Source organism: Panicum virgatum, chromosome 7K (assembly GCF_016808335.1).
Source record: "Panicum virgatum strain AP13 chromosome 7K, P.virgatum_v5, whole genome shotgun sequence".
Lineage (NCBI taxonomy): Eukaryota > Viridiplantae > Streptophyta > Magnoliopsida > Poales > Poaceae > Panicum > Panicum virgatum.
The window spans coordinates 21,743,966-21,751,789 of NC_053142.1; the positions used below are offsets into that span (position 1 = coordinate 21,743,966).

The window sequence follows — 7,824 nt, forward strand, 5'->3', positions numbered from 1 at the left end:
ATGCATTACATGTGACTTTGTGCGAGATGCTTTCCTTTTAAACAAATCGTGGATGCCTATTTAATTAGGACCGGGCGAAGACGCCGACTGGTACTAAAGGGGTCGGTATCATGCACCGGTACTAAATGGCCACGCTGTTTTAGTATGGAGGCAAAACACCAACCGGTACTAAAAGATGACTTCCTGGAGATGTTATGATCCGGTATTAAAATGGCTCTGGAGATTAGATCGCCACCCATGCGCCCGGGCAAAAAAAATCCTTGGCCACCTGTGCCAAGAAATGAGATGCCGCTACAAGTTTGTCCTGCAAAGAATACTTCTGAAGGATAGCTCATGTACGGAGCCAGTGCATAGTTGAACAGATAACCAAAAAGGAAGATTTTTTGTTATCAAATACCACTGTATTTCTGCATATCCAAACAGACCAACACAAGGCTGCCGCGTCCAGAAGTACTAGTGGCTTATATTCTTTAGGAATTCTATTGAGCCAATTCCCGAACATACTAGGCATATTATGAGGTTTTGGTATGCCCCAGGCCGCATTGACCGAAGCCCATACCATTCTCGTGAATCGGTAGTCAAAAAACAGATGTTGTATCGTTTCATTTTCACGACAGAAACAATACTGTTGGTTCCCCTGTCAATTCCGTTTTGCAAGATTATCCTTTGTAAGAATAATGCCTCGTCTAAGATACCAGAGGAATATTTTTATCTTGAGTGGGGCTTTTAATTTCCATATTCTCTTATTTTGGTTAGGAGTGTTCTAATTGATTAATCCCAGATAATGTGATTTTACTAAAAAAAACACTTGTCTGGTCTAAGTTCTATTTGAAGCCATCCCTTTCTTGGCTTAGATTGATAGTTGATAGACGTGAGACAAGATTGTTCCACATCACCAACTTATTGCCAATTAGATCTCTACGCCAGGAGAGATTCAGGATATGTGTACTTAGTACATCAGCCACCGTGGTTTAGGCCCTATTGGATATTGGTCCCATAAAGGACTATTTCCTAACCAAGTGTCTTCCCAGAATCTTATTTAAGACCCATCCTTTATTATGAAAGTTCCGAATTAAAAAATCTCGTTTTACCTTCATTAGGCTCGCCCAGAAATGTGAATCTCCGCTCTTCCATTGGACCTGCACCAATGGTTTAGGCCCTAGGTATTTATTGCGTAAGATTTGCTGCCATGTACCATCTGTTATTAACAGGCGGTATAGCCACTTACTGAGCAAAGCTATGTTTTTTAATTCCAAATTGTGAATCCCTAGGCCTCCTTGATCCTTACGTTGACACAAGATGTCCCACTTTGCTAGCCGATACTTTCTTTAATGCTCGTCAATTTTCTAAAAAAATCTATATCGAAAATAATCCAACTTTTGTCGAACCCCTTTTGGGATTTCAAAGAAGAACATCATGTATATGGGCAAGCTGCTAAGAACAAAATTAATGAGTGTTAAACGACCTCCAATTGAAATCTTTTTACCTTTCCAACTACTGAGACATTTTTCAAACCGTTCTTGGATCATCATCCAATCCCTATTAGATAATTTCCTATAATGAATCGGAATGTATCGGATTGGGAAAGATCTTGGTTTACAACCAAACAGTTCCATGTACAGGCTTTCGTAGTTTTTCGCTTCCTCAAAGCAAAAGATTTCACTCTTATGAAAATTAATTTTGAGACTCGATAGCTGCTCAAAAGCACCAAGAATTGTCTTCATGTTATGAGTCTGCTCCAAGTTATGGTCGATAAAGAGGATTGTACCATCAGCATATTGTAGTATTGACATCTCATCATCTACCAAATGGGACACCACACCACTCAACAAACCCTCTGCTTTTGCTCTCTTAATGAAAATTGTGAGCATATCGGCTACTATATTAAAAAGAATGGGTGAGAGTGGGTCACCTTGCCTAAGTCCTTTCTTTGTTTGAAAATATGGACCCACCTCATCGTTGACATTTATTGCTACACTTCCGCCTGAGATGAAAGACTTAATCCACTCAATCCACTTGTGTGAAAAGCCTTTCAACCGAAGCGTCTAAATCAAGAAGTTCCACCGAACTTTATCATAGGCCTTTTCGAAATCTATTTTGAAAATTACCCCACTCTGATTCTTGCGATGTAATTCGTGAACCGTCTCATGCAAGATCACAACTTCTTCTAAAATGTTTCGGCCACGCATAAAAGCCATCTGTGAAGGGCTAATTATGTTATCTACCACCGAGTTGACACGGATTGTCGCCACTTTCGTGAATATTTTAAAACTCACATTCAAGAGCCATCTGTGGATTTTGCTGGCATCTTGTGTTTTTGGCAATAACATTATGACACCAAAATTTAGACTGAAGAGAGGAAGATCACCGTTATGCAGGTCATGGACCATTTGCATAAGGTCCCCTATGATGATGTCCCAAAACTGCTGATAGAATTCAGTTGGGAAGCCGTCTGGTCCTGGCGCTTTGTTATGATCCATATCAAAGATTGCATCCCAAATCTCCTTTTCAGTGAAAGGAGCTATGAGGAATGCATTCTCTAATGGACTGACTTGAGGGATATCATCCATTCTATCGCCTAGAGAAAAATTATTCTCTTCGGGAGGGCCGAATAATTCTTTCTAAAATTGGGTGATATAACCTTTTAGGTTATGCTGAGCCTCAATTTTTCTGCCCCCATGTTCTAGGGAGAAGATACGTTTCTTACGTGTTTGCCATTTGCAACCATATGAAAGTATTGAGTGTTATTATCCCCCAAAAGAACGTCAGTCACTTTGGCCCGTTGATAATACTTGAGTTCCTCCTCTTGCAGGAGTTTTATCAAGTCATCTCTGGTGGATTCCAGTTGATTCCTCTCCTCTTCTATGAGTGTTCTAATTTCAGCTTGAATGTCTAGGTTCGTTACTACCGATTGGAGGTTTTCCTTTTGTACTTTATACACCCCATTATGATGGCGAGCCCATCCCCCACAAGTGCTTTCTAAGTGCCCCCAATTTTCTATTGTAGCGTTGCACTGAATTTTGTCCACTAACAGGTTTATTCCAAATTTCTGTGACCCGCTCTTTAAAATCCTCATGGGATAGCCAACTGAGTTCTATTTTGAACTGCTTTGCATGTCTCGTATAGGATGAGTCACCCGTTTCCAAAAGTAATGGCATATGATCTGAGACGCCTCTGTCCAACGCATGCACCGTTACCATCGGATATTTGAATTACCATTCAGTTGTCATTAGAACTCTATCGAGCTTCTCATAGGTCGGATCTGGTAGAGAGTTTGCAAAGGTGTACTGTCTCCCCGTCAAATCTATCTCCCGAAGATCAAAACTATCAATGACAGTGTTGAATAGGAACGGCCAGCGAGGGTTAAAGTTATCTTTATTCTTTTCCTTACTATGCCTCATGATGTTAAAATCACCCCCGATTAAGGTGGCAACGGATTCTGTTGACATGTACAAACCAGTTCCGACAGAAAAGCTGATTTGAATTCAACCAGTGCTGCCATCAAAATCCATTTGAAGTCATTGTTTCTATGTCGGAGATGGAACTGAATAAAAAATTCCCCTTCCACAATTATGGACAGATCAAGGACCGTTGAGTTAATTCCCAGTAGGATACCCCCCGACCGTCCCCTGGGTGGGAGGCAATGCCAGATAAAATCCGCGTCGCCAGAAAGACGCTTAAGATTTGATCTAGACATGTCCTGTTTTCCGGTCTCCACGACGGCAACAAAGTCGAGTTTGTGATCCCTGATTGCATCTGAGATATATCTATATTTAGCCAAGTCTGAAAGACCTCTGCTATTTTCCAGTAGATTCCTTTCATGGGGAGACACTTTTGTTTAGTTTTTGGGTCTTTTTCCGCGCCTTGGCTTTTTTAGCTGATGATTTAGACTTACGCCCGGTCACCTTAAGGTCACAAATTCTCATGCCTAGGTCCGGGTCATCCAAATCCACATCAGTTATATCCTTGATTAAGTGGGAAAGGAGCCTGCTATCATTTTCAGAATCCTCCTCATCACTTAAATCAAAAGGATTTAAAACAATATCCGCTCTTTTATTTTTTGGCTGAACCGTAACTCTATCCACTTCAACTCGTTTTAGTGCATTAAAAGAAACATTAATCTCTTTGGAGCTGCTACTCATAAATATTCCAATAGACTTTAAGTTTGCAACTCAATTGTCCACAAGTAACTTTAAAGTAGAAGAGATGTTACCTGGTGAGTATGTCCCTGCCGGGTTGTCCAGGTTCCTAATAGCGGCACGCCTCTTGGCTTTGTCCAGAACTAGCTCATTTGCTGTAGGATTACCATCAACAGAATAAGAGTAGTTGGCCCGAGCACTTCGGCGTTTGCCATCTACAAAGACTGATCCAACACCAAAAGTATCGTCCCATTCCGTACCTGCAATTGTGTTGGTGGGTGTCGTGAATGCTGCCGGCGTGAACACCTCCGGCTGCCGTGACGCCAACACAACTTGCTGCTTGCTGAATGTTGTCACCCCCGCCTTACCAGATACCTCCTTATCAGCACCATACGGATCATGCTGTGATGATCTGAAATTATCACAACAATTATCTGACAAAGGTGAGGGGGAAAGCAGCTCACTGTCATGCGCTACTGTGGCCTGGTACCCCGGGCTGTTGCTGCCTGACGCAACCGGGTCTGAGCGCAATTCCCCAGCGGCCATGCCGCCCTCGCTGCTGCTCGCAACCTCCCCTTTTCGCGCAACTTGCTCAGCTGGCGACATGCTGCGCTGTTCAGTAGGAGAGGGCGCGGCCGGTGGGGTAGGAATTGATGTTGCCTCCTTCACCAGATGCGTTGGAAACTCTGCAATATGCAAAGATATTTGAGACTGATGATTAAAAAAATCCCGTAGTCTATCTGGTGACAGGATAGGGTGGTACTTACTATTCGTGCTTCCAGGACCGGGCCTAAAACCTGATTTAGGTTTTGTGACCGCAATCAGAGGCAGCTTGTCGTTCTTTTTCATCAATACTAGAGGTTTCGTAGGAGGACACAGGCGATTCTTCCCAAAAGGTTTCACTGCCAACTGCATAGGCGTAGGCCCTGACCCAACATTCCCAGCCTGAGGAGCGGGAGCCTCAGCATCGCTCTTCATCTTCTTTGCTGCAGCTCCACCGTCAGCATCATCTGAATTGCCATGTTCTGCCCCGAAATCGTCATGATCCAATGGGTCGTTGTCTATTGCTGGAGGGAGAGCTGGCTGGAAGGAGACATCCTCCAGTGTAAAGGAAATATCATACCCTTTTATACCAAACACCAAATCGGTCGTAAGAGGTAGCTGAGTCTTGTCAAGAATCGCCACCTTCACTCTTACTATCCCTTTCTTTCTGTAGGTAAGCATATCCACGTCTAGAGTTGAACCCACAACTGTGCCAAGTGCCCATAAAACCAAATATTTCCTGAAACCAGGTGGCACTCTAGTGACATGCACCCAAACCTCCTCCAATTCATAAGAAGGGACGATCTCCTGATCCTGCTCCCAGGCTGACACCGTAATGGTGGCCCCATGATTTTTCAGGTGGAAACCAATGTCGACCATACTCTGTAGTGCTTCATCACTAGGGAATGCAACCAAGAAATACTCCTCGCCGTGTGGTAAGGCTTCCCAATTCCATTCCATCCTGGTGATTTTGGCAAGCTCACTTTGGACAACCTCAGCCGTGAGTCGAGCACCGGCCATAGTAACTAAACCGGTTGGTGACTGTTTCGAAGCTTGCAAAGTACATTCCATGTCAGTGACTTGCACAAACGCCAATCCTTTCTTCCCATACCCAAAAAAATCGGCGCTGGGTTTTGGCATCTTCAAGATCGGGCACTTAGATGACAAGTGGGAGTCCTTTTTGTTGCAGATGATGCAATCAAGGTCTACCTTGCAAACCTCGTTAACATGCCCATTGCATTTGCACCTGAAGCAAAAGGCCCTCTTCTTCTTTGGCGTTCCTTGTTCAGCAGACTGTTGTTGCCGCTGCTGCAGAATGCGGTCGGCGCCTTGCTGGCTTGATTCAACAGTGTCGCGGGCTGGAGGCACTTGCCTATACTGCTTTGGCTTCCATCCGCGACCGGCACCTCGTCCTCTCCGTCCAAATGCATCACCGCGGCCACGGCCTTGGTCATCACCGTTGCCCATACCAGGGTCGCGGCCGGATTCATCACCGCGGCCACGACCTTGGCCATCACCTCGCCCAGCACCCAGAGCAGCACCACGGCCATGGCTGTCACCGCGCCCGCGACCAGCGTCCCCCCGTCCCTGGTTCTATGCCCGTCCACGGCTGCAATCCACCGCCCTTGGGTAGGGAGGCATCGGCCGCGCGGGACGGCGCATAATCTCGGCGAAGGACGGGCCCGTGAATGGAGATGGTGGCGGCGTGATAGATGGAGCCGGTGTTTTACCTTGTGGCGGCGAAGGTGAGGGCTCGGTTTGTTTCGGAGTCAAAGAAGAATGCGATGTCTTCGCACAAGCCCTACCCCCTGACCTGGGCCCAGTCGGGAACAGGTCCCACCAGGAGCGCCCAAAATTCCGGTCACGCTCGATCAGAGCATCTACTAGACCGCACCGTGATCTTTGAATTAGCTTTCAGAGCCTGCGTGCCCCGGCCATCTTCTTTTCCTTCAGTGGCGCGATCGGGAAGGTACGCCGCCAAGGTGATCGGCACTGCCCGGCGTTTCGGCAAAGGCCCTCTCCAGGGACGTAGAAAAAAAACCTCGTTTTGGTAATGCTCGGTTTGAGGATTTTTGCTGCTGTACCGGCGAGACGCTCTGCGGAGCATCTCCGGAGTCAGACAGACAGATCGGGCTATTATATTATATTGTCCAAATAATTATATTGTTACCCAATCACCAAAATTATGAGCTATTGCTAGTTAGGTCATTTTTGTTGGTTTAAAGTTTAGATGTCTGAGAGCGAGATGCCCAAAACATGCGCCTTATATTCAGCATAGTGGCAAATTAGCTTGCGTTGTGCATGAAAATTTCTTAAGATAAACACAGTCGGTAGCTTAGGGCTTGAACAACATCTTTTTCAGCATAGTGGCAAAATAGCTTGTGGATCACTGTAAAATCACAGAAGCATCAACGACACCTTCATTTACAATCAGAAAGATGAGAGGAAGTCGATCTGCACTTCACTTATGAATGATTACAACGGTTTATATAACAGCCCAGGAAAACAATCTGATCGTAACAAACAAAGCAGGAAACACTAACAGACGTACACTAGCTATGTAGGGATCGGAGTCGCGTGGCCCTTTATTATTACCTTAACAAACTGCTGAGAATCGTGTGCAGCACTACCTCATGACATGAGTTGAGCATCTGTTATTATTTGCTGTATTAAGTTTAGCATCATTTCCCGTATGTATATTATTCGCAGCAGGAACGTAACGGAGATGCTCCTACAGATGCCCAACCGTACCGGTGCATCAGTTCTTGGGGCACGGCGGAAGGAAGCATGGAACAGGGTTAACTGCGATGGGCGGCTTCTCCTCACGGAAGAACGGGAGCAGAACTGCACAGATGCATTATACACGAAAGTCTTAGCCGATCTGAAAAGGACAAGCACTATGCATGCTTTGATCTAACTGATCAAAGCAACGTAGAAACAAATTAGTATAAGTATGACTCGTGCTCACATCGACGGCCCTCGCAGGTGTAGCTGCAGCTGCACATGATCACCACGCAGACGACCACCAAGGCCTGTAGAAGCACAGTGAGGCTGCGAACTCTAAGTGATGCGGACGCCATTGAGAGCCAGCAGCCGCAGAGTGTCGGCTTGATGTTGAACCCTGGAGGTGTATCCGTACTTT

At 45.4% G+C, this 7,824-nt stretch overlaps 1 long non-coding RNA gene across 1 annotated transcript; it reads right to left on the minus strand.

Moving 5' to 3' along the window:
- Positions 1 to 7,049: 7,049 nt before the first annotated feature.
- On the minus strand, positions 7,050 to 7,824 carry LOC120642951. The gene is made up of 2 exons (XR_005662806.1): positions 7,651 to 7,824; positions 7,050 to 7,526 (listed from the first exon to the last, which is right to left on the minus strand). It is a non-coding gene; the product is annotated as an uncharacterized LOC120642951 (long non-coding RNA).